At 45.4% G+C, this 24984-nt stretch overlaps 1 protein-coding gene across 1 annotated transcript in view; it reads right to left on the bottom strand.

Moving 5' to 3' along the window:
• The window catches only part of LOC140723820 (NACHT, LRR and PYD domains-containing protein 3-like), a 46757-nt gene extending 22224 nt beyond the window's left edge, over positions 1 to 24533 (bottom strand). Inside the window, exon 1 of the mRNA XM_073038357.1 lies at positions 24406 to 24533. The gene's annotated coding sequence lies outside the window, so the exon portion shown is untranslated. The remainder of the gene's footprint in view (positions 1 to 24405) is intronic.
• Positions 24534 to 24984: the final 451 nt, after the last annotated feature.

Raw genomic sequence — 24984 nt, 5'->3', positions numbered from 1 at the left:
ATTGGGCAGACAGCGGCCACGGCTTTGGTCCTCCTACCACTGGTGGCGCTGTGGTGAGTAATGGACAAGTGTTACAGCAGTGTGGGGTGAATCATTTCTGCTGATGATGAGACTTCTATTCCTCTCGTCACTGGATTATACAGATTTCTCGGTCAGACCTGATTCTCACCGTCTCCTTTCAGTTTAACATCGCCTGGCATTGACACCTACGGCAATATAGGATTTGAGTCTACAGATAGACACTCCGACATCCTGAACAATGCAATATCACCTATAGCATCGTGACATCTTGTCCTGAACCAGTATAGCTTTTTTTCCGGCAGGACTTTAAGACCATTATTAGCACCAAAACTCAGTTACGATTTCTTTCAGCATATCACCTGGCTATTATCAGATAGTTAGTTATATGACACAATGTCGACATGCCATACATCCAAAACAACAAGTTGGGGAAAGTCATTAACATAAATAAAATAAGATGCTGGAGTTAATCAACAAGACAGAGAGTATGTTAACATTTCAGGTGGAAGACTCTGTATCAGAGCTGAGCCTGTGTGTAGGAGCCATGTATCTGTTCTCTATCAGCATTGTATCCTGCGTTGTGAATTTATGATGTTTTTTATGGTAACTGGTTGCATCAGTGAGGGTGTGGTATGCGCAAAGGGAGTCAGTTATATATTTGTGCTTTGTTCCATGCAGTACACAGCCCTAATGCCCTTCCTTCAGACAACATTGGTGGCGTGGAGAGGGGAGACTTTCAGCTTGGGCGACTGCCGATCTTCCATAAGAAAAATACCTTGCCCAGGCTTGCGCCCTGGAAACTTTCCAAGGTGCAAATCTATGTCTATCGAGACTAACGGGGGCCTACTACACTACCCAGCTGGGGACTGACGGATGTCATATATTTTGTTATTATCCACTCAAATACGCTGAACTTAAACTTGGGTACAGATCAGTTTCATCGCTTCAAGATTGTATGTTTACTGATTGCTAATAAAGGATCGAATACTTATCACCGACATTTGTACCAATCATTATTGGATTTGAGGGCACGTCATGTAAGTTGAACAAACCTGGGGGGAGACGCCAGTAACGACAAATTAGCTTGGTTGCATTTCACCGCTACATTGTCAACAGATGTTTCTCAACCTGCCGATCATTGAAATGTTCTGAGATGCTGAGTATTTTGCTTCAGTTTTCACCAGTGAAAAGGACCTTGGCAATTGTGGGGATGATGCACAGTGGACTAAAACAAAAGTACAGACTTTAAGAAAGAGCATGCGCTGGATCTTTTGAGAGGTGTTAAGTTAGATAAGTTGCCGGGACTGAACGAGATATACCCCATGCAAATGTAGGAATCGAGGGAAGAGATTGCTAATCCCCTGACGATGATCTTTGCATTATCAATTAGGTGTGGAGAAGTACCAGAGGATTGGAAGGTTGCAAATGTTGCTCTCTTGTTCGAGAAATGGAGTAGAGATAACTCAAGAAATTATAGACCAGTGAGTCTTACTTCAGTGATGGACAAGATTTAGAGAAGATCCTGAGAGGCAGGGTTTATGAGCATTTGGAGAGACATGGTCTGATTAGGGATAGTCAGCATGGCTTTGCCGAGGGCAGGTCATGCTTAAAACCTGACTGAATTCTTTGAGGATGTAACAAAACACATTGATGAAAGTAGAGCAGTGGAAGTACTGTATATGGATTTCAGGAAGAGGTTAGCAAAGGTTCCCATTGAAAGCTCATTCAGAAAATAATGAGGGATGGGATTCAAGGAGACCTTGCTTTGTGGATCCAGAATTGGCATGGCCACAGAAGGCAAAGGGCGGCTGCAGATATTTCGTATTCTGCCTGGATGATGATGACCGATAGTGTTCCATTGGGCCTGTTCTGGGACCCCTTCCCTTTGTGATTTTTACAACTGACCCAGATGAGGAAGTTGAAGGATGGGTTAGTAAGTTTGCTGAAGACACAAAAGTTGGGAGTGTTGTGGATCATCTGCAGGGTTGTCAGATGTTACAGTGCAACATCGATAGGATGCAGAACTGGGCAGAGAAGTGGCAGATGGAGTTCAGTACTGATAAGTGTGAAGCGGTTCATTTCGGTCAAATTTCAAGATAATATAATATTAATGGTAATACTTTCATCAATCTGGAGGATCAGTGAGATCTTGGGGTCCGTGTCGATAGAACACTCAAAGCTGTTGTACACGTTGACAGTGTTGTTAAAAAAGCATATGGTGTGTTGACATTTATCAGCCATGGAATTGAGTTCAAGAGCCTGAGGTAATGTTACAGTTATATAAGACCTTGATTAGACCCCGCTTGGGAGTACTGTGTTCAGTTCTGGCCACCTCACTACAGGAAACAATATGGCTGCTATAGAGGGAGCACAGAGGAGATTTACAAGGACTTGCTTTGGATCCAGAATAACAATTATTTTGTTCTCCTTTACACTTGTAAACAATCTTGAATCTTGAACCCTGGGGATAATACCACGACCAACCACATTATCTATGCTCCCACTTGATTTCATCAACTCCTACAATGTCACCCTCATTCTCCTCTGGAATAAAGATCCAGCTCGGCCAACCTCTGCCTATGACTCGGCCCTCTAATCCAGGCAACATCTTCAGTAATCTCGTCTGCACCCTATCCAACTTGATAGTATCTTTCCTACAGCAGGGTTAATACAGCTGTACAGAATACTCTGTGTAGCCACACCAACAATATAATGCCCATAATCCAGAACTCAATGTCCTAACTGATGAAGGCCAGCATGATTAAATCCTTCTTTTCCACTCTCTATACTTGCCCGTCCACTTTCAGTGACTGTACTCTTGTATTCCCAGGTCGCTCTGTTCCAACAACAACCCTGGAAAAGATGCAGAGGAAAACTTCACAATGAAGACAAAGTTTGAAAGAGAGATTGCTGATATCTATCATTGCAGCAATGGGATATAAAATGATGGTTGATATATATCATTGATGTGGTGGGATACAGACTGAAAAGAGGTTGAACAAGATGGTTGATATATATCATTGACGTGGTGGGATACAGACTGCAGATTTTGAACATAATGGTTGATAGATATCATTGATGTGGTGGGATACAGACTGGACAGAGATTGAAGAAGATGGTTGATATATATCATTGAGGTGGTGGGATACAGACTGGACAGAGGTTGTAAAAGATTGTTGATATATGTCATTGAGGTGGTGGGATACAGGCTGGACAGAGGTTGAACAAGATAGCTGATATATATCATTCAGGTGGTCAAATAGAGGCTGGACAGACGTTGAACCAGACGGGTAGGGGATGAGCTGATGGATCCGGATGGGAGAATGGGATGAAGGGCGATCTCTGATGGTCCTGCCGCAATACACAAATCTTGAATTAATAGTACGCACTGGTACATAACAGAATTCCAATATAACAAAGCCGGTACAAACAATAAAAAAAACTTGGTATATGCCCTTTTCTACTCTACGCACTTTATCAATGCTCCGCAGGAAGTATCCCATCCCGATACTTCACATCTTCATACGGCTACTGCTCTTCCTTTAACTGAATGAAATAGCGGAGAGCTGTGGACACAGCTGAGTACATCATAGAAACTAACCTCCCCTCCATGGACTCTCTCTATACTTCCCACTGACTCAATAAAGCGGCCAACATAATGAAAGATCCGCCCAACCCTGATCGTTCTCACTTCTCACCCTCCCCTCGGGTTGAAGATAAAATAAAACAGAAACATGCCACCCAGCTCAAGGACGGTGTCCATTCTGCTGTTATAAGCGAAAAGCGTGATGAGTGGACTCCTGACCTCACAGTCTAAATCGATGTGACCTTGCACCACATATCTACCTGCACTGCACTTTCTCTGTAACCAGAATAATTTGTTTCACCTCAATGCACTGCTGCAATGTATTGATCTGTGTGGAGAATACCGGAGACACGATTTTCACTCTACCTCTGTACATGGAAAACAAAATAAAGATTCCCCATTTAAATCGTGTGGAAATATTAGACAGCCTCGGTTGCTCCTTTGGAAATTCCGGAGGGAGTGTACACATGTCCGAGAAACCCAGATAAATGAACAAGACTTAATTCTCGCATTAATAGGGCCAGATACCGGGGAACACTGTCAGCATTTCGGCGAATCGTAGCAATGGAAAGAAGATGGAAATAAACTTCCTAGTCCCCCGAGAGGACGTCAGAGATCTGGATCTCACTGTCCTGTCTGAACGGGGAAAGATGAAACTACTCATACACGTGCAGGAGTCTCCCGAGGGTGTGATTACTCTTTTTAACCCTCTGTCTGCAAGAACACAACGGACCGAACGGCCGCTTCCAGTGTGCTTGAAATATGTAAAACAATTACCGACCCCAGGCGTCGATCCAGGTGAAGCTTGGATCCGATTCCGGGACGGGTGATGGAGGTAAAGCTCACCAGGTACATCTTAATGGATGGGTTCAGTCTCGGCATCACCACCTCATCCCGCTCCTGGGACCAGAACACCAGGGGCTGAGCGGCGGCTCATCTCAGGCGGTTCGGTGTGAAGGTCCCATAACCCGGATCGACCACGACAGGTTGTATCCCGGAAGCGGGGCGAGGCCGCCAGTTCGAGGAAGTTGACGGGACTCTCTGCCCAACATCAGGTTTCCCTCCCCCGGGATCGGCTTCAGTACTCACCGATGGGAAATTGTCGGTCGCGTTCACCCCGAGTGACAGGCCTCAATACTCACCGATGGGAATTTGATCAAATTGTCCTGCAGACAGCGATCGGTCCACCGGCTCCCCGCCGACGATCCGCTTCAACAGAGAACGGAACGAAAACCACCGCCCATCCGGAGACTGGGAGCGGGGGCGGGGCCTCGGAAGCGAAAAGCGCAGATGCAGCTGATCTGCGTTTGAAATGGGAATGGAGAAGTGGATCAGGCGATGGGTGGAGGATCTCCCGACCGAACCGGTGACTCCGCTCCACGCCCATCTCACACTGCCCGACCTATCTGCCGCATTTTACACATTATTTCATATTTACATCAGCTACATTGTTAATTTTTCCCTCTGTATCTTCCCCGTCCCCATCTCTCCACCTCCCGGTTCTCAGAGTTACGGGTTCAATTCCCATCCCGGTCCGATCCACAATTACCACCCGAAGAGGAAATGTGCAGGATTCATTGAAACGACTTCTTTGTTTCTAAACACTAATTTCTATTCACATTCCTCTTGAGCCTCACTGGACAGGAACACTGAAACATCAAGCAAGAAACAGCAGGCGGTGGCCATTCAGCCCCTCAAACCATCAACAAGATGGCGGCTGCTTTCCCATCTCAGCCACACGTTTCTCCACGATCCTCATTTCCTCGACCCCTTCGGTCTTCACACATCTGCCGGCCTCTGTTTTATGTGAAGACGATCATTGATCTTCATCGTCCTCCAGGAATCATTCTAGTCAATCTCTATAACAAATATTCTCTAACCTCTTCGATAATCCTCCATAGAATTAAATATCTTCTGCAGCCCCGTGTTCCCCCAACCACTCACCTCCCACCCCGTCACTATTTCCACCTTCCCACCTCCCCCTCACCTGGATCCACCTCTCACTACACAGCTCTTGCTCCATTCCCACCCCTCACCTCTTTTCTCTGACTATTTCTCGTCCTCTCTCAGTCTGGAGGGAGGGTCTCGGACCGAAATGCTGACGGTCCATTTCCCTCCACAGATGCTGCCCGACCCACTGAGTTCCTCCGGCAGTTTGTTCTTTAGTCTGTATAACCCGTGTTAGTTTGGGGAGTGGGATTTTACACCATATTCCAGGTACAATCTCAACAAAGCTCAAATAATTACTTCAAACACGAGAAAGCCTGCAGATGCTGGAAATCTAAAGCAACAGACACAAAATGCCGGGGGAATTCAGCACAACAGGCAGAATCTTTGGACAAGAGTAAACAGCCGACATTTTGGACCACCAGCCTTTTTTCATTCCCGAGGAGGAGGGGAAGTGATCTGAATAAATAGATCGGGGAAGAGACAGAGGCAAGCTGGGAGGTAATAGGTGAAGTCAATGTTGGGCAGGTCAAGGGCTGGAGAATAAAGAATCAGTGCATTGTCAATAGGAGAAAGGAAAATTGGGGATCCAGGGGGAAGTAAGGAGCTCGTGAGCAGAAATGGAAGTTCAGAGTGGGGAATAGAGAAGTGGGTCGGGGGATTTGTTTACTGGAAGGAGAATTCAATATTCATACAATCAGGTTGGAGGGTACCCAGATGGAATATATCCTGCTCCTCCACCCTCTGGGTGGTCTCCTCTTGGCACGAGAGAAGGCCATCGGTAGAGACCTCTGAATGGGAATCCGAATTGAAATGTCTGACCACTGCGGAGTCCCCCTTGTGGCAGATGATACAGAGATGCACGACAAAACGGTCTCCCAATTTGTGGTGGGTCTTACCAATGTAAATTAGGTCGCATTTGGAGCACCGGACACAATAGACGACCCCAGCAGGTACGCAGGTGAAGTGCTGCCTCACCTGGAAGGACAGTTTTGTGTCAGAATGGAGCTGAGGGAGGGGATGTACAGGTAGGTGTAGCGCTTAGTCCGCTTGCAGGGCTAAGTGGCTGGAGGGAGATTAGTGAGGGGGATGAATGAACAAGGGAATTGTGGAGGGAGTGATCCCTGTTGAAAGAACAGAGTGGGGTGGTGTTTAGTTGTTAGATCTCTTTGGAGATGATGGAAGTTGCAGGGGCTGAAGGCGTGGTAGACAAGGACAAGAGGAAGTCTGTCAATAGGAGGGCAGTGGGAAGGGGTGAGCACGGACGTACTAGAAATGGAGGTGATGCGGGTGAGGACAGCATCCATAGTGGGATCAAGTTCAGCGGATGCAAGAAAACTGAGAAGAGTGAACAGTATCTTAAAGATGATAGGTTGGGAAGAGGTATGGTATAGATTATCATGAGGATCAGGAGGTTGATAATAGAAGTAGATTCACAATCTGTCTCCAGAGATGAAGACAGAGAGAGAGTGAGAGAGAACATGAAAGGGCACGAAGATGTGAGAGATCGACCAACTTATACCAAATAGCTCTTACAATAAGTTCACTGTACCTTTGACTTCTCTCCCTACCCACTGCACCTCAGTCCCTCACCATTTAAACACACTTAGTGTTTCCGTTTCTCCGACAGAACTGGGTGATCTCACATTCCCCACATTGGGCTCCAGCTGACCTGTTGTTCCCACTCACTCCTTTTGCCTCCGTTACCCCGAACTTCTCAATAGCGCACACAGACCATAGAACAGTACAGCACAGGAACAGGCCATTCGGCCCACAATGTTGTGCCAAACCAATTATATTTGTAATCAACTGTCCAACTAAACTAATTCATCCTGCCTACACAATTCCCACAATCCTTCCATTTCCCTCACGTTCACGTGCCCATCTAAATATCTCTTACAAGTTCCCATTATATTGGCCTCTGGCACCATCCTAGGCAGGACCTTCCAGCTACACCACTTCCTGTGGGAAAAAAAAATACTTGACTCTCACACCTCCGATGAAATAACACGACCTCATTTTAAATGCATGACGTCCGGCATTAGACATTTTAAGTCTGGGAGAAAGATATTGTCTATCTACTCTCCCTTTGCCTGTCATAATCTTATAAACGTCCATCAAGTCTCAGCCCAGCCTGCACCACTCTGGAGAGACAACCCAAGTTGTGATCCAAGGTTCCTGGGAAATGGACTTGTGTAGAACACTCAATATAAATTAATTCACCCAGATAGTGGTGGATATGTGGAATGGTCTGCCCCAGAAGGCAGTGGAGGCCAAGTCTCTGGATGCATTCAAGACAGAGTTAGATAGAGCTCTTATAGATAGCGGGGTCAAGGGATATGGGGAGAGGGCAGGAACGGGGTACTGATTGTGTATGATCAGCCATGATCACGGTGAATGGCGGTGCTGGCGAGAAGGGCCGAATGGCCTACTCCTGCATCTACTATCTATTGTCTATTGAGACGCTGCTGGACTTTCTTTGCTATGGAGCTGGTGTTAAGGGACCTGGTGAGATTCTCCACCAGGTGAACACCAAGAAATTTGCTGCTCTTACCGATCTCTACCAAGGAGCCGTCGATGTTCAGCGGAGAGTGGTCGCACCGTGCTCTCCTGAAGTCAACAACCATCTATTTTGTTTTGTTCACATTCAGAGACAGGTTGTTGGCTCTGCAACAGTTCGTTAGCCACTGCACCTCTACTCTGTATGCTGACTCGTCGTTCTTGCTGATGAGACCCGCCACGGTCCCCATAACATCTTGTCCCCATTCGGTCAACCCAGACCTCAGCATTTCATCGAGGTTTCTGTTCCCAGAGTCACACTCTTCCATTGGGAACAGGCCCAGAGACACCAAATGCCCCAAACGTTTCATTCCCGAATCACTCTTGTGAACCTTGTAAACAACAACTCTAACGAGAACATTTTCATGTATAATAGACAATTTGGTGGCAGGATAATTCATTGAGAAAACCTCAGCCTGCACCACTCTAGAGAAACAACCCAAGTTTTACAGTGAAATGATCCAAGTTTCCTGCGGAATGGACTTGTGTAGAACACCCAATTTAAATTAATTCCCCTACAGCACAGAGTTTGTTCAACCTTTCATCATAACTCATGTTCTACAACCTCTATCCAACAATCCGACCGGAAACCTGCTCTACTGCAGAAGGAGGAACATTCAACCTCATCTGCAGCAGCACAAACCTAGGCCGGAGCCAAACCCTAACACTGCCAGTCCCATAATCCTGGAGCCCCATTCCAGGATTATAGCCCAAGCACCAACACTCCCAGGACTCTTTCTTGTCGGTAAGGTGCTGCAGTGTCTTGGCTATTCCCAGTTATAAAGTTAACACCCCCTCATCCCAGACAGAACAGGAACCTGATGATGCTTTCAGTGGTCAGGCGAACCGGGCTATGGGTCACCAGGTCTGGTGGGCTGTTACCCTGGTGTGGAGGAGGTGGCTCAGCAGAAGTAACTGAAAATATGAAATAAGGAACTCAACCTCACATGCTGTGAGTTTCATTATGACAAAGTGAATACTGGGCTCTCAGCCATTTTGTAATGGGGAAGCTAAAATTTCAGTGGCTGTTTTAACCCTGTCCCGAGGTGCCTCCAGTACATCTGCTGGTCGTTCCATCTCTGAACTTCCAGTAGTGCAGAAGCTGTTACAAAATAAAAACAGGTTGTTGGATGTTATCTGTCGGCTCCAACTGTCCACTACGGGCTATTTACAAAAGACATCACACAATACATTGTGGTGATAATCATGAATTTCACTCTTTTTCCCATTAAGTGGTTAAATATTCCGTTATATTCTTGTGTCTGCAAGTAACTTATAATTACGATCAACCCCCGGCATTGATACAGGTGCAATTCAGATCCTGCTACCGACAGAATGATGGAAGGGGAGGTCCCCAGATACAATTGAATGGGTTCAGATGGTGACCTCAGATCCTAGACTCTCCTTCTGTTGGACGCATCTTGTCCCCATCCAATCTATCCAGGCCGCAGGATATCATTGAGGTTACTGTTCGCAGAGTCACCGCCCTTCCAGTGAGCACAGGCCCGGAGACACTAAAAGCCCCTCCTACACTATTTTTTTTTCATTCCAGAATCACTCATGAACTTTGTAAACCCACAACTGTATTGTGCACATCTCCATGGATAACAGACAGTTTGGTGGCAGGATAATTCATTGAGAAAACTTGTGGTTTCCTCACCGCCCCAATAACAGTCACAAAATTTCTCCTGAGGATCAGCGTTCTCATCTACCAATGGAGCCGAAAGAGATGGGGAGATTTTTAATAGCTTCTCTGTGTATATATTTAACTGGGAGTCGGGCCATGGATTGTATGCAGGTTGCACAACAGGTGCTTGCTGTGTTGACATGAATTAGGATGGATGAATATCCAGTGCCTGACAAGGTGTCCCTCGCACCTTGCGGCACGCTAGTGTAGAGACTGCAGGAGCCCTGGCAGACAAAGGTTTCAAAGGTACGTTTAATGTCAGAGAAATACATACAATATACATCCTTGGCAAACATGTTGCTGGTATTTAAGGAACTGAGTTACAGGGGTTCGCAAACTTCTTTATACCATGGATCCCTGACATTATCCGTGGGGTCCGTTGGGAACCACTGCTAGATGTATTCAAACTATGATGGTATAAATAGGGAGATGGCATGTTGGCGTTCGTCCCTTAGGTTGGTTGCGTGGGTTTAGGGTGAAAATTGAACTATTTAAGGGGAGTCTGAGGTAGACTGCTTCATTCAGAGAGTGGAATGTGGAATATGGCGATCTGCGGATCGTTTCCTGTATTTTCTCCTTCTCGTTTTAAATTTCCTACAACTGTAGATTTTTCCTCTTCATTTTATTGCGCAGATGTAACTGATTGCAAAATGTCATCAACACCCCAAGCTGTGTAAATGCCACCCCATCCCACCGGTTTGTTAGTTCTGAGTCCATTCCGGACCTGGTGTAATACATTCCGTACAGTCAATGCTCACGGCATCCTTTCCTCCCACTACCACTCTGTTACCCTTGCTCTGCGATGACCGCAGAGCCATAAATATGTTCAACACTTCCTGCAGCTCTGTTGGGCTGTTACCCTGGAAACGGAGGAAGTGACATTCCAAACGTAACCGAAAAGGGAATTAAGAAACTCTACATCATATGCTGTGAGTGCCATTGTGACACATATTAGCACTGCAGCCATTTTGAAATGAAGAATCTAAAATCGTGAAGGCTGTATTCAACGATACCTCACGCTATATTCAATTTATCCTCTGGTAGTTCTGGCTAACAAAAAAAAATCACACTATGCCATAAATATACTCAATGAGATTCTTAGCCATCATCTGTTGTAACAAACTCGACAGACCGACCTTTCTTAGGCTGAAAAAGTTTCTCTCATCTCAGTTTTAAAGGGAAGCTGCTTTATTCCGAGGCTGTGCTCTCAGACCCCAGACTCTGTCTGATGGAAACATCCTGTCCACGTCCACTGTATCCAGGCTGTTCAGCACTCTGTAGGTTTAAATAAGTTCCCGTCCACCTCTATACTTCTGAACTCCATAGAGTACAGGCCCAGAGTCATCAATTGCTTGTCATACATAAACCCTCTCATTCCTGAGATTACCCTTGTGAGCAACAGCTGTAATGAACACATTTCAGTAAAAACAGGGAATGTGGTACCAGGATTATTTACAGGGGAAAACTAAGGTTTCTTTACTGTTCCCCTAGCAGTCACAAAACATGCGCTTGTGCACAGGTCCACTTCAAGAGGAACTAAGTTAGCGATTTGGTTTCACAACCGTACGTCAGAATGATTTCAACAATTTCCCATTTTTAGTCTAGATTTCCCGCATTTTCAGGTTCTTCCTGTTTTCCACCCACTGAGAGGCAGAGGACAGTGTGGAGGGTGGGGGGGGGGTGAATTTCCAAAGACAATTTGAACACCAAACTCACGGGTCTATTTCTGTTGCAAACACGGAACAGCCCATTTACTTTCAGCCTCTATCTGAGAGGGATGGAATGGGAACACATCCTCTCCCCAGATTAGCAGTCATTAATTCCAAAGGAACTCCAGAAACAAACGTCTGAGCTTAGAAAATAAATACTGGCTCAACACCTCAAAACCCCTGAGCAGCTTCATCCCCGGGTGCATTGTACTTGGACCCAACCTCACAGGGTCACACAGCTGAATCTGCTACTCACCGACCCCGGAAACCTGTTCGCCCCAACAGACAGGATCTCCCGGTTGCCACCCACTTCGACTCTGCTTCAAATTCCCATTCGGATATGTCCCTACATGGCCTCCTCTACTGGCATGATGAGGCCAAACTCAGGTTGAAGGAGCAATTCCTCATATACCTTCTGGGTAGTCTCCAGCCCCTTGGTATGAATATCGAATTCTCCAACTTCCGGTAATTCCCTCCCTCCCTCCTCCCCCTCCCACTTTCACTCTGCCTCCTCTTCCAGCTCCCTATCACCTCTCTCATAACTCTGCCTTCTTCTGCTACCCATAGTGCTTTCCCCTTACATTCCTTCTTCACCTCTCCTGCCTATCCCCTCCCTGCTTCCCCTCCCCCACCCCTTGATCTTTCCTCTGTGGTTTTACACCTGGTACCTTCCAGCCTTATCCTTCCCACCCTCCCCCCACCTTCTTTATAGGGCCCCTGCCTCCTCCTTCTTCAGTCCTGACGAAGGGTCTCGGCCCGAAGAGTTGACTGCTCGTTTCCACGGATGCTGCCCGACCTGCTGAGTTCCTCCAGCGTGTTGTACGTGTTGATTGGACCACAGCATCTGCAGTGTACTTTGTGTTTACTATCCGGAAACCTCAGACATCTTCCCCACATCTCACAGCGAGTGGTGTACATAGAACACAGAAAACCTACAACACAATACATGCCCTTCGGCCCACAATGCTGTGACGAACTTGTACTTATTTTATAAATTACCTAGAGTTATCCATAGCCCTCTATGTTCCTAAGCTCCATGCACCTATCCATAGACCCTTCAAAGTCCCTATCGTATCCGCCTCCACCAGCGTCTCCGGCAGCCCATTCCATGCACTCACCACTCTCTGAGTAAAGATATTACCCCTGACATCTTCTCTGTACCTACTTCCCAGCACCTTAAAACTGTGCCTTCTGGTGTTATCCATTTCAGCCCTGTGAACCCACCCTGTTTCTGACTACCCACCCTGTGATCTGACTACCCACACGATCAATGCCTCTCATCGTCTTATACACCTCTATCAGATCACCTTTCATCCTCCGTCGCTCCAAAGAGAAAAGGCCGAGTTCACTCAACGTATTCTCATAAGGCATGCTCCCCAATCCAGGCAACATCCTTGTAAGTCTTCTTTGCACCCACTCTGGCTTCCACATCCTTCCTGTACTGATGCGACCAGAATTAAGCACACTACTCCAAATGTGGTCTGACCAGGGTCCTATATTGCTGAAACATTCCCTCTCGGCTCCTAAACTCAGTCCTACGGTTGATGAAGGCCAAGGCACCGTATGCCTTTTTAACCACGGAGTCAAGATTCGAGCAGCTGTGTAGCAGCTTTAAGTATCCCATGTACTCGGACACATAGATCCCTCTGATCCTCCACACTGCCAAGAGCCTTACCATTAATTCTATGTTCTGCCATCATATTTGACTACCAAAATGAACCACCTCAAACCTATCTGGTTTGAACTCCATCTGCCACCTTTCAGCCCGGTTTTGCATCTTATCGATATCCCGCTGTAACGTCTGACAGCCCTCCACACAATCCACAACATCCCCAACCGTGTTCTCAGCAAATTTACTAACCCATCCCTCCACTTTCTTATTCAGGTCATTTATAAAATTCACGAAGAACAGTGGTCCCAGAACAGATTCCTGAGACCCACCACTGGTCACCGACCTCCATGCAGAATATGACCCGTCTAAAACCACTCTTTGCCTTCTGTGGGCAAGCTAGTTGGATCCACAAAGCAATGTCCCCTTGTAACCCATGCCACCTTACTTTCTCAATAAGCCTTGTAAGCGGTACCTTATCAAATTCCTTGCTGAAATCCTTATACACTGCATCTACTGCTCTATCTTCAAATGTTTAGTCACATTGTCAAAAATTCAATCAGTCTCACAAGGCACGAACTGCTTTTGACAACGTAATGTTGACTATTCCTAATCATATTATACCTCTCCAAATGTTCATAAATCCTGCCTCTCAAGATTTTCTCCGTCAACTTAACAACCACTGAAGTAAAGCTCACTAGCCTACAATTTCCTGGGCTATCTCTACTCCATTTCCTGAATAACAGAACAATATCCGCAACCCTCCCATCATCCGGAATCTCTGTTCCCATTGATGATGCAAACATCATCGCCAGAGGCTCAACAATCTCCTTCCTCGCCTCCTACAGTAGCCTGGGGTAAATCTCGTCCGGTTCCGGCGAATTACCCAGCTTGATGCTTTCCAAATGCTCCAGCACATCCTCTTTCTTAATATCCAAATGCTCAAGCTTTTCAGTCAGCTGTAAGTCATCCCTACAATCGTCAAGATCCTTTTCTGTAGAGAATACTGAAGGAAAATATTCATTAAGTACCTCTGCAATCTCCTCCGGTTCCAGCCACATTTTTCTACTGTTACACTTGATTGGTCCTAGCCTCTCACGTCTTATCCTTTTGCTCTTCACAAATTTGTAGAATGCCTTGGGGTTTTCTTTCAACCAAACCGCCAAGGCCTTCTCATGGCCCCTTCTGGTCCTGCTAATTTCATTCTTCTGCTCTTTCCTGCTACTCTTATATTATTCTAGATCTCTATTAATACCAAATTTTTGATCCTTTCGTAAGCATTTCTTTTCTTCTTGATTAAATTTTCAACAGACGTTGTACACCACAGTTCCTGTACCCTACCATATTTCCCTGGTGGTGTGAGTCCTGAGGCTCCTGTACCTCCTTCCTGATGGTTGAGGTGTAATAACTGTCCCTGAACCTGTTGGTGTGATTCCTGAGGATCCCATACCTTCTTTCCGATGGCTGCGGGGTGTAGTAACTGTCCCTGAACCTGGTGGTGTGGGGCCTGAGGCTCCTGTACCTTCTTCCTGAACATTTGCCACTTTTCGGCCGTCCATTTCCCTGAGAACATCTGTTCCCATTTTATGCTTCCAAAATCCTGCCTGCTAGACTCATATTTCCCCTTACTCTAACTGAACGCTTTCATAATTTGTCTATTCTTATCCCTCTCCAATGTTATGGTAAAGGAGATAGAATTGTGATCACTATCTCCAAAATGCTCTCCCACTGAGAGATCTGACACCTGACCAGGTTCATTTCCCAATATCAGATCAAGAACAGCCTCTCTTCCTGTAGGCCTATCTACGTTTGTACATATTGTATCAAGAAACCTTCCTGAACACACCTAACAAACTCCACCCCATCTAATCCACTTGCTCTAGGGAGTTGCCAATTAATATTTGGGAAATTAATATCTCGCAACACGTTGACCCTGTTATTATTACAACTTCCCAGAATCTGTCTTCCTCTCTGCTCCTCGATGTCCTTGTTACTATTGGGTGGTCTATAAAAAACACTCAACAGAAGTATAGGCCCTTTTCTCTTCCTAAATTCCACCCAGAGAGTCTCAGTGGACAATCGCTCCAAAGATATACGGTGTATCGGAAAGATAAGTTAGTAGGCAGAGGGAAGTGGTGTGGCCCTGTGTATAAGAAATAATATTAAATCATGTGAAAGGGATAACATAGGATCGGAAGTTCTAGAGTCTGTATGGGTTGAATTAAGAAATGGCGAGTGTGAAAGGACCCTAATGACAATTTTATACTGGCCTCGAAACAGCAGCAATATAGTAAGAAACAGCAGAAAAATAGTAAGGGATAGAAAAAGCGTGTCAGTAGGGCAATGCTATGATAATCGTTGGAGATTTTAACATGAAAGTGGATTGGGAATACCAGGCTAGTACAAGAAAGAGAATTTGCAGAATGTTTAAGGGATGGCTTTTTAGAACAGTTTGTTGTTGAGCCCACTGGGGCATCGGCTGTGTTGTATTGGGAGTTGTGCAATGATCCGGAGATGATAAGAGAGTTTGAGGTTAAGGGACCCTTAGGGAACAGTGATCTCAATATAATCGAGTTCTCTTTGAAATTTGAGAAGGAGAAACTGAATTCTAATGTATCGTTATTTCAGTGGAATGAGGCAAATTACAATGGGATGAGCGGGGAACCGGCAAAGGTTGACGGGAAAGGGACTGCAGCAGGAAGGACAGCGGGGCAGCAATGGCTGGAGATTCTGCGAAAAATGAGGGAAGTGCAAGACAGCGAGATTCCAAATAGGAAGATAATTTCGAATGGAAGGAGGACACTGTCGTGGCTGACAGGTGAAGTCAGAGCCAATGTAAAAGCAAAATCCGAGGCCATAGAAGGAAGTCGAAGCTAGTGATGGATAGAGTATTGGGAAGCTTTTAAAAACTTGCATAAGGAAACTAAGAAGGTCATTGGGAAAGAAGAGATGAATTATGAAAGGAACCTGGCGATTAATATCAAAGAAGCTACTAAGAGGTTTTTTTTTAGTATATAAAGCTTAAAAGAGAGTTGAGGGTAGATATAGGAATAATAGAAAATGACGCCGGAGATATTGTAATCAGAGGCCAAGTGGAAGACATCTGCAGTATACCCAACATTTAAGAATGCCAGGGAAGCGGATTATGTGCAGTGAAAATTACGACTGAGCAAGTGCTCAGGAAGTTTAATAGTCTGAATAGTCTGAGGGTGATGCAATGCACCCTTCGGTTCTGTGTGGCCGTTGCAGAAGGAAGAGAAGGAGCGAATGAGATAATTGGCAGGGACAAATAAAAGGACGTGTAACTGAAGAGGAGCGGCCAGTGTGTGAGTGGCTCAGGGTAGGAGTGGAGCTTTGAGGCTCTGGCTCTAGAGGCTTCGGCAAGCAGAGGCTGAGGACGAGTTTGCTCCCAGTGAGGTAAGGCCGGGTAAGTTTCTTTAATTAATTTAATTAACTTCGGAGTAGGTATTGGAGGCAGCAGTTAGGGCATTGGAGTGCTCCGTTTGCAGACTGTGGGAAGTCAGGGCGAGCACTGTTGTCCCTGATGACTACACCTGCAAAAGGTGCATCCAGCTGCAGCTCCTGACAAACCGAATTAGGGAACTGGAGCTGGAGCTGGATGAACGTCGGATCATTCGGGAGGCAGAGGCAGAAATAGACAGGAGTTTCAGGGAGATAGTTACCCCTAAGAGTCAGGAGGCCGGTAGCTGGCTGACTGTCAGGAGAGGGAAGGGGAATAGACAGGAAGAGCAGAGCACTCCTGTGGCCATTCCCATCAACAATAAGAATACCGTTTTGGATACAATTGGTGGGGCCGACCTACCGGGGACAAGTTGTAGTGGTCGCGTCTCTGGCACCGAGAATGGACACTCTGCTCAGAAGGGAAGGAAGGAAAAGAGGAGAGCAGTAGTGATAGGGGATTCGATAGTTAGGGGGACAAAGAAAAGGTTCTGTTGGAGAGATCGAGATTCTAGGATGGCCTGTTGCATCCCTGGTGCCGGGGTCTGCGCTATCTCCGATCGAGTTCTCGGTATGCTCAGGAGGGAGGGTATGCAGTCAGATGTCGTGGTCCATGATGGAACATATGATGTGGATAGGAAGAAGGAAGAGGTCCTGCAAAGAGGTTAAAGAGTTAGGTGCAAAGTTGAAGGACAGAATCTCCAGGGATGCAATCTCAGGATTTCTCCCCGTGCCACGTGCTAGTGAAGTTAGAAATAGGAAGATAATGCAGCTAAATACGTGGCTAAGGAGATGGTGCAGGTGGGAGGGCTTCATATTTCTGGACAATAGGGCTTTGCTCCAAAGAAGGTTGACCTGTTCCGACGGGACGAGTTGCACATGAACTTGAGGGGAACTAACATCCTTGTGGGTAGGTTAGCTAATGCTGCTCCGTGGGGTTTAAACTTGATTTGCAGAGGGACAGGAAGCAGAGAGTTAGAGCTGGTGGTGAGGTGCGGGAGGATAAGGGTCATTCGAGGACTGCGTGTGTGGATTGAAATCAAAGGTTTGTATGTGATAGAAATGTTCTCAGGTGCCAAACTGAAGAGACTGGGGAAGAGGCGTCTGGCTCTCAAATAGAGAAAGACAGAGCAGCAGAAGTAGTGCATGGAGTAAAGCCAGATCTAACATATAAAGAGGCTTTGAGGAACGAGAAGCAGAATAAAGGGTCTAAAGGTAGTAAGGTAGAAGTGCTAAAGTGTGTGTACTTCAATGCAAGAAGCATCAGGAACAAAGGTGATGAACTGAGAGCTTGGATACATTCATGGAATTATAATGTAGTGGCTATTACAGAGACCTGGCTGGCACCAGAGCAGGAATGGATTATAAATATTTCTAGATTTCAGTGCTTTAAAAGGGATAAAGGGGGGGGGGCGTGAAGGGGTGGAGGGGTGGCATTACTGGGTCAGGGATACTATTACAACTACAGGAAGGGTAGGTAATGTAGCAGGATCCTTTTGAGTCAGTATGGGTGGGAGTCTGGAACAGGAAGGGAGCAGATAATCTATTGGGAATATTGTGTAGGCCCCCTGGTAGGAGCAGATTAGGAGGCAGATTTTGGAAAGGTGCAAAAGTAATAGGGTTGTTATCATCGGTGAATTTAACTTCCCTAATATTGACTGGCACCTGATTAGTTCCAAGGGTTTAGACGGGGCAGAGTTTGTTAAGTGTGTCCAGGACGGATTCCTGTCACAGTATTTTGACAGGCCGACTAGGGGGAATGCCATACTAGATCTAGTATTAGGTAACGAACCGGGTCAGGTCACAGATGTCGCAGTGGGTGAGCATCTGGGGGACAGTGATCACCGCTCCCTGACTTTTCGCATTATTATGGAAAAGGATAGAATCAGAGAGGATAGGAAACTTTTTAATTGGGGAAGGGCAAATTGTGAGGCTATTGGCTAGAACTTGCGTTTGCGAATTGTGATGATGTTTTCTTTTGCAGCGAATTGTACTATGGGCATGTGGTCAATGTTTGAGTATCTCTTGCAGGACGTTAGGGATAAATTTGTCTCGGTGAGGAAAATAAAGAATGGTAGGATGAAGTGAGGTGGATAATCTAGTCAGGTGGAAGGTTTAGGAAGCAAGGATCAGAGGAATATGTTTTTATTAACGGCATCGATGTGGGGGTAGAAGGGTGGGTTTCCAAGTTTTCAGCAGGCAAAAAGGTTGGTCGTCTTGTGAAGGTTGAACAAGATGTTTGATATATATCATTGAGTTGGTGTGATACAGACTGGACAGAGGTTGAACAAGATGGTTGATATATATCATTGAGGTGGTGGGATACAGACTGGACAGAGGTTGAACAAGATGGTTGATATATATCATTGAGGTGGTGGGATACAGACTGGACAGAGGTTGAACTAGATGGTTGATATATATCATTGAGGTGGTGGGATACAGACTGGACAGAGGTTGAACTAGATGGTTGATATATATCATTGAGGTGGTGGGATACAGACTGGGCAGAGGTTGAACAAGATGGTTGATATATATCATTGAGGTGGTGGGATACAGACTGGACAGAGGTTGAAGAAGATGGTTGATATATAACATTGAGGTGGTGGGATACAGACTGGGCAGAGGTTGAACAAGATGGTTGATATATATCATTGAGGTGGTGGGATACAGACTGGACAGAGGTTGAAGAAGATGGTTGATATATAACATTGAGGTGGTGGGATACAGACTGGACTGATGTTGAACAAGATGGTTGATATATATCATTGAGTGGTGGGATACGGACTGGACAGAGTTTGAACAAGATGGTTGATATATATCATTGAGGTGGTGGGATACAGACTGGGCAGGGTTTGAACAAGATGGTTGATATATATCATTGAGGTGGCGGGATACAGGCTGGACAGAGGTTGAACAAGGTTATTGATATATATCATTGAGGTGGTGGGATACAGTCTGGACAGAGGTTGAACAAGGTTATTGATATATATCATTGAGGTGGTGGGATACAGTCTGGACAGAGGTTGAACAAGGTTATTGATATATACCATTGAGGTGGTGGGATACAGGCTGGACAGAGGTTGAACAAGGTTATTGTTATATATCATTGAGGTGGTGGGATACAGGCTGGACAGAGGTTGAACAAGGTTATTGATATATATCATTGAGGTGGTGGGATACAGGCTGGACAGTGGTTGAACAAGGTTATTGATATATATCATTGAGGTGATGGGATACAGGCTGGACAGAGGGTGAACAAAATCGGCATGGAATAAGCTGGATGAAACAGAATGGAGAATGGATCAAGCTCAATCACAAGTGGTTCTCCAGCAATACACAGACATTGAATTTACTAGACCTTCTATTGCATGGAAAAGATACTAAAACGACAGAGATAGAACTAACAATAGGAGATTTGGCATATAACCATTGTCTTTCACGAAATTTCATCAACGTACCATAGAAAGTATCCCAACAGGATACTTTACGCGTTCGTACTGCTACTACTTTACTCATGACTGCCAGGAACTGGAGAGAACTGTAGACACTGCGAAAACCAGACTGCCCGCCATGAGCTGTGTATGAACTTCTTGATATATATCAGTAAAGCAGGCAGAATAACCTCACGGTCCTGGCCATCCTCGCTTTACACCTGGGACGAAGATTACACACTCAGTGGAAAACACAAAACACCAGAGTCAAGGACGGCTTCCATTCTGCTGCTATAAGCAAACTGAATGCACCCCAGCTAGATAAGATGAACCTTAACCTCAAAATGTAACTTGAAATTATATAAATTATATAACTCAAAATTATCACCTTTCACCGTATTCCAAAGTGCGCTTTGGTTTCTCTGAAACAATGATGCTTTGTTACCCTCTGTAGCTCCACTTACCCTGTATCTCCTCAATGTTCTGTTGTGCTCTATTGATCAGTATGGATGTTATGCAAAACAGGATTTTCATTGCGCCTCAGTACATGATAAAAACAAACTGATTTCCCATTTTAATTGTGTGGAGATCGTGGACAGGTTGGGTCAAAATTTCGAAAATCAAAAAAACCTACTAAGGTGCAAAGAGACTTGGGAGTGCTTGTGCAGTTTTCCCAACAGGTTAATATACAGGCCGAGTCGGTGATGAAGAAGACAATTGCGATGTTTGAATTCATTTCAAGAGGGCTATAATATAGAAAGAAGGATGTACTGTTGAGAATGTATAGAGACCTGATAAGGCAAAACTGAGAGTATTGTGCGCAGGTTTGGGCCCCTAACATGAGAAAGGATGATTGAAATGGAGAGGGTTAAAAGGCGGTTCAGGAAAATTATTCCAGGTTTGATTCCAAAGAGGGTGTTCCCGTGATGTACTATTCTATGCTCTAAGTTATGTTCTATCTCCATTCGACCATACGATATAGGAGCAGAATTAGGCCATTTGGCCCATCGAGTCTGCTCCGCACTTTCATCATGGCTGATCCAGTTTTACTGACATTCCCAAGCTCCTGCCATCTTATCAAATCCTTCCATGCCCTCACCAGTCAAGAGCCAATCAAACTCAGTCTTAAATATATATAAAGATTTGACCTACATAACTGCATGAGGCAAAAAAAAAACTTCCACAGATTCAACATTCTCTGATAAAATAAATCCTTGCTCGCCATGTTCTAATAGGGGGCCTTCTATTCTGAAGTAGTGTCATCCGCTCGTAGAGTATCCCACCAGAGGAAACATCATCTCTACATCAACTCTATCAAAACTTTTCACCATTCGATATGTTTCAATAAAGTCACCACTGATTCTTCTGAATTTCAGTGAGTACTGGCCCAGAGCCATCAAACGCGGTTCACATGAGAAGCCATTCAATCTTCGAATCACTTTTGCGAACACCCTTTGAACGCTCTGCAGTTTCTCCACATTCCTTTCGAAGTTAAGAGGCCCAGACCTGCTCTGGATACTGCCTCACCAGTGCTTTATACAGATTCAACATCACATCGTTGCTTTAATATTCTAGTCCTCTTGAGATGAATGCTAACATCGCATTTGTCTTCCTCACCACAGACTCAACCTGCAAATTAACCTTCAGGGAATCCTGCACAACGACCCACAAACCCCTTTGCACCTCAGTTTTCTTTTGTATTTAGAAAATAACTAACCCTTTCATTTCATCTACCATACACTTCTCGACACTGTATTCCATTTCCTTGCCCTGTTTCCTAACTGTGTAAGTCCTTCTGTAGACTTTCTAATTCCTCAAAACCGCATGCCCTCTACCTATCTTCATTCTGTCTGCAAACTTTGCAACAGAACCATCAATTCTATTGTCCAAATCATTAACATATGACGGAAAATAATCGGTCCCAACACAAACCCCTGTGGAAAATCACTGTCACTGGGACCAATACAGAAAGCTTCCTTTTGTTCCGACGCTTTGCCCCTTTCCAATCAACCACTGCTTTATCAATGTTAGAATCTTCCTTGTAATACCATGATCTCGTAGCTTTTTAAGCAACCTTACGTGTTGAAGCAAACAAAGACCTTCTGAAAATCCAAACACACAGCATCAACCGATTTCCCTTTGTCTATCCTGCTTGTTATTTCTTCAAAGAACTCCATCAGATTTGTCAGACAAGACTACGGCATATTTTCTGACGGGTCTCCAAGTACCCTGAGACCACATTCTGGGGTACACGCCATCAAATCCAGGTGACAGATCTAATTTCAGACCTTTCAGTTTCCCAAGAAACCTCTCTCTGGTTTTGGTTACTTCACACACTTGATGCCCCCTGAACTTCCAATATACTGCTAGTGACTTCCTCTATGAAGATCAGTTCAAAATACATCTTCAGTTCGTCCGCCATTCCTTGTCCCGCATTTACTACATCCCCAGTTTGCAGCGTTCTGATATCCCGTCGTGCCTGTCTTTTACAACTTACGTATCTGAAGAAACGTTTAGGAGCCTTTTTAATGTTATCGGCTCGATTACTTTGGTATACTACCTCTGATTTTTTAACAACTTTTGTTGCCTTTTGTTTGTTTTTACAACCTCACCCAACCTCCAACTTCCCACAAGTTGCTGCTCTGTTGACATCCCTGCGAGTGATTCTGGCCAATTCCCCTCTCCTGCCTCGGTAATTCCCTGTACACCACTGTAATGCGGGTACTTCTGTCATATCGATACGTCTGTCTTTAGCTTCTCCTTCTGGAGTTTCTATTTGACTCCCACTAACTGACTGTAGGGGACAGTGAGAGGGACTTTCCAAACACGGATTGAACACTGAACCCCGGTTATCTTTACTGCTGCAAACACGGAGCGGCCCATTAACTCACAGCCTCTCACTGTGAGGGAAGGAGTGGCAACTTATTCTGTTCTTTGCTTCCAAAGGAACTCCAGAACCAAACATCTGAGCACAGAGCATTAATACTAACGCATTACCTCATACTCCTGGGCAGCTTGAACGACGGGTCCATTATATATGTATCAAAACCTGTGTGCTGTCCCAGGACCCATCCTCACAGGGTCCCAACCCACCCCCAAGATGATCACACATCTTTCCCCTGTCTCACACAGTAATCAGAATTCCCCGCAACCCGTGACTATCTGTCCGAGACGTCTGCTTCATCGCGGAAGGAGGAATGTCCAGTGCCATCTGTAGAAGCAACAAGAACGGGCGAACACCAAACACTGGAATTTCCATGTTCCTGGACTCCTCATCCCAGGATGATAACGAATGGCCCAGCACTCCCAGAACTCTTTTCTACCGCTATGTGCTGCAGTGTCTCAGCTGTTCACAGTTCAAACAAACAATAACACTCCTACACAAACCCATGACAGAACTGTAAAATGAGGAACCCGTTGTCTGGACGGGGATCGAGTTGACTTTCGTTCTGGGATTTACAAAATGGCCCCGGATACATTTCATCATGTCTCTGGGCATATTATTGATTATTATATTGTTGAGTGGAATCTACACCAAATCAGCTGGCCGCCTCTTTTCCCGTAGTGGAACATGAACAATATATCTCAATATTAAATGGTAATGATAGCCCTGGAAACAGAGATTTTTCTCTTTTTTTTTTGATTCGCAAATATTGACCGATTACAAGATGTTTGTGACATTCTAAAAAGATTTCCATGAATACAATCACAAGATTCATTAGTCATCTGTTCATTCCAGCATAGACATTATATATTCCATACAGTAAATGCATCCTCGAATCCACACTGGATCCTGTGGCCACTGAATTTCTGCTAAAGGGCTGTGTAGAGTGATCAAAATCTTCAACACTCCTTGAAGCTGTGGTGGGCTGTTTCCCTGGTGACTGAGGAAGAGGCCCACCAGAACTAAACGAAAAAGGAAGTTACATTCTCAACCTCACATGCTCTGAGTTCCCTTATGACCACAATGAATACTGAACACTCTGCCATTTTGTAATGGTTAAACTAAAATACCAGTTGCTGTTTTAACCCTTTCGAGGTGCAATAAATCTGCTGCCAGTTCCAGCTCTACACAACTTCAGCATTGTAGACACCGGCTATCGATCCAAGGGAAGTTTGGACCCGATGCGGGGCCGGGTGACGAAGGTAAAGTTCCCGGGATAAACCACAATGGATGAGTGCAGTCTCGGTATCACCGCCCCATCACGCTCCTAGGACCAGGGCAAGAGGGGCTGAGCGGCGGCTCATCTCAGTCGGTATGTTGTGAAGGTCCCACAACACAGACCGACCCCGGCAGGTTCTGTCCAGCAAGCGCAGGGAGGCCGCCAGATCGGAAGTTAACTGGGTGCATTACCTTACATCAGGCGTCCACACTCGGGACCAGCCTCAGTACTCACCGATGAGAACTTGTTTTCACGCCCGGACAGTGAACCCTTCCCCGGATTCCCGACTCTGGGGGTGATGGTTTTCTCCTAATCCGGATCCTACAGACGATCCGACGCCGCCGACCCGCTTCAACACAGAACTGAAGGAAAGTCAGGACTGTAATTCATGTCATCAGAGCTGGGGGCGGAGCCTCGGAAACAAGGCAGATCTGCGGTAAAATGGGAGCGGGAAAAGAGCTCACGTGACTTACACATACATGTACGTCCATGAAATTTTGCAAAGATTTTGCAATTTTCACCGTTAGCTGAGATTCTAAAAACAAAACTTTCTTAAGAATTTACGAATATATCACAGATCTTGTAGCTATGTTTAGATTGTGACGAGATCTGAAGGATAATTCTAAAGTGGACTGTTCCTTTAAACGAGAGAGAGGGGGAGCGAACAGCTTGTCTGCTAATTCAGCAGCAGGGAGACAGAAAGTCCGTGAGTTGCCTTGGAAACTGAAAGGCGGAGCTATGTGATGGACAGCTCGTGTTCAGCACTTGGAGATATATACAAGGTCGTTGACTTTTTAATTAGACACATACCAG

Source organism: Hemitrygon akajei, unplaced genomic scaffold, assembly GCF_048418815.1.
Source record: "Hemitrygon akajei unplaced genomic scaffold, sHemAka1.3 Scf000139, whole genome shotgun sequence".
Lineage (NCBI taxonomy): Eukaryota > Metazoa > Chordata > Chondrichthyes > Myliobatiformes > Dasyatidae > Hemitrygon > Hemitrygon akajei.
Note: the sequence above shows the minus strand (reverse complement) of the source record. Positions and strands in the feature narration are given on the sequence as shown.